Consider the following 2,502-nt stretch of genomic DNA (forward strand, 5'->3'; position numbering starts at 1 on the left):
CCACACCCGAAAACAACCACACCCGAAAACAACCACACCCGAAAACACCTTTAACCAAGCTAACCTCGTACATAGAGGTTCTCTCACACACACAGCACCATAATATAAAATACCCTTCATAAACATTATTACATCACTTTGAAAATGCAGAACACTAAAATGCTCTTAAGAGTAAAATCATACTATACCAGGTATAGTAAAAATGCATAAGAGAACAGCAAGGTGCATTTTGGGAAAACATGGGCAACCCTCAAACTACAGCAGCAGAGAAGAGGAAAAAAAGGTAGAGAAAGGTAGATCAACTCTACATGCAACAAGACATGCCCAGAGTCTTACCACACAAAAAAAACAGGAAGAAGTAGGACCAAACTGTATTAGTTTAAAATATTTGAACTAAACACTTATGTAACTATTCTAACAGTTGGAAAAAATAAACATCATATGTTCAGTGGGAAAAATCAAGTTATTAACTAGCTTAATTAATAGTGTGCTGAGACATTTTCATTTTTTAACTTTGTTGTAAAGATAAAATTAACACCTACCATGGATACCTATATGATTACTGATCAGTCAGATGTAGTTGTTTTTTTTTTTAAAAAAAAAAAAAATTGACCAAGGGTACACAACTAAATGCTGAGCTGTCCCTTATTCAACTGCAACCATCATAGTAATGATTTATTTTCTTTAACAGGGCTATACACACAATGCAAAACGTCTGCGTTTTTTTTAATTGTATTAAGATTACTTTGCATCTGAATTGAGAGCCTTTTTTACAAGATGATACAAATGAGGTAATTACACTGCTACCACTACAGGTCTCATGAGATCAGTAGGTGGCTTAAAACACCTCACGGCAAAAAAATAAAAATAAATAAAATAAAAAAAACCAGTATCATCATGACAGTTGCCTTTTGAACTCTCAGTAAAAGATGACAAACAGACAACATCTAAAAATCACCACTCCATCATTTAAACTTTCTCCATTGTTCTTTCACATCAAATAATTCAATTACACAACATGAAAAACTTACTAAACATATTCATTAAAATCCTGATTCTGTAAGTTTCATACACAGATAACACTACTTACAGTAGTAAATGCCACGCGTTTGAACTGTTAAGGCATTTATCCTGCATTTCAATTACAAAAGTTTCACTTGTTTTTATTTTCAAGACGGTTTTAATTTATTTTCAAGCAATGCAAATTTTTTCGCGCTGCCCTGCTCACTCCTCAGGCACCGGGTTGCTGGAGAAAGGCTTCCACCTTTCCTACGGGCGAGCCTGTTCACCAGAGGCTGCCGAGCAGCCTACTGGCCCCGAGCATCCACAGCCCCCGGGCCCTTCTCCCCCCAACCCGCTCCCCAAGCCCCTCGGCCCAGTAGTGCCAGGCCCCCACAACCGGCACCAGGCCGCTGGCCGCCGACGGTTCCCCCTCGGCTGGCACGCAGCGAGGGAGCAGGCAGCGTCCCCCACCTAACCACCCCCTACCTCGGTTGAGATCGAGGGGGACGTTCTCCTCACCGCTGTCGTTCCGACCTGCGGGAACGGGGGACAGAAGCGGAGAGCGCGTTAGGCTGACGGCGGGGGGGGGGGGGGGGGGGGAGAGGGAGCGGAGAGGACGGTTGGGCACTGACAGGGAACAGGGGCCGCTAGGGGAATGAAGGGGAAGCCGGCAGCAAGGCAGAGGGAGCCTGCCACCTCAGCCTTCCCAGGCCCCTTACCTCGGATAGGGAGATGCCTCAAAGAGCATGAGCGGAGACTCACCGCCATGTTTATGGCCCCACAGTCACAACACCGGAAACCTCGCCGATCTCGCGAGAAGTCTGCGGAACCGCTGCCGCAGCCAGCACTCCCCTCCCCACTCCATCCGGCCTTGCCTCCCTCCCTCCGACCCGCTAGCGGGAGGAGCACAGGGACGCCTGAAGCGAGATGAGGTGGAGTCGAGAGGCCGCTGCCTCGCCGAGGGGGGGGGCTTGTCCCCTCTCTCGCGGCGGTCCTGGGACCATGGATGCGTGAGCCCCAGTTGTCCGATAAAAAAGTTCGGCTTTGTTACCTGTTGTGCAATAAACCCATCCACACACTAGGTCGAGATATTGTTTATTTCAGAGTTGCGCAAGTCTGGGTACCAGGTGGTTTCCCACAAAGCTGACACACCTAAGGATTTTCCACACCACTCTTTATACAGTTCCTTATTAATACATGTTTGTACAATCCCCCCACCTCCGATTGGTTACATAATTATTGCACTGCTGACATGACAGAATCATTCTGTGCATCCTCAGAGAGGAAGGGTCCCTTGCTGGGCCAGTCTCTCAGCCTAGGGGTGTGATTTTTACTATTATAATAAGGATACTCCATATTAGAATACTCATATTTTTTGTTTTTCAACCAACTATTCATGTTTCCTTGAATATATCACCAATCAAGGTAATACATCAGGATTGTCAATACATCAAGAATGTCACAGAATCGAAGGGGTTGGAAGGGACCTCAAGAGATCAT

At 45.8% G+C, this 2,502-nt stretch overlaps 1 long non-coding RNA gene across 1 annotated transcript in view; it reads right to left on the reverse strand.

Moving 5' to 3' along the window:
* LOC118159097 overlaps positions 1–1,855 on the reverse strand; it is a 2,377-nt gene extending 522 nt beyond the window's left edge. The window contains exons 1-2 of the long non-coding RNA XR_004746994.1: positions 1,722–1,855; positions 1,489–1,536 (exon numbers count right to left, since the gene is read on the reverse strand). This is a non-coding gene — a long non-coding RNA (uncharacterized LOC118159097). The remainder of the gene's footprint in view (positions 1–1,488; positions 1,537–1,721) is intronic.
* Between the last annotated feature and the right edge of the window lie 647 nt (positions 1,856–2,502).

This window comes from Oxyura jamaicensis, unplaced genomic scaffold (genome assembly GCF_011077185.1).
Source record: "Oxyura jamaicensis isolate SHBP4307 breed ruddy duck unplaced genomic scaffold, BPBGC_Ojam_1.0 oxyUn_random_OJ67100, whole genome shotgun sequence".
NCBI classification, from domain to species: domain Eukaryota; kingdom Metazoa; phylum Chordata; class Aves; order Anseriformes; family Anatidae; genus Oxyura; species Oxyura jamaicensis.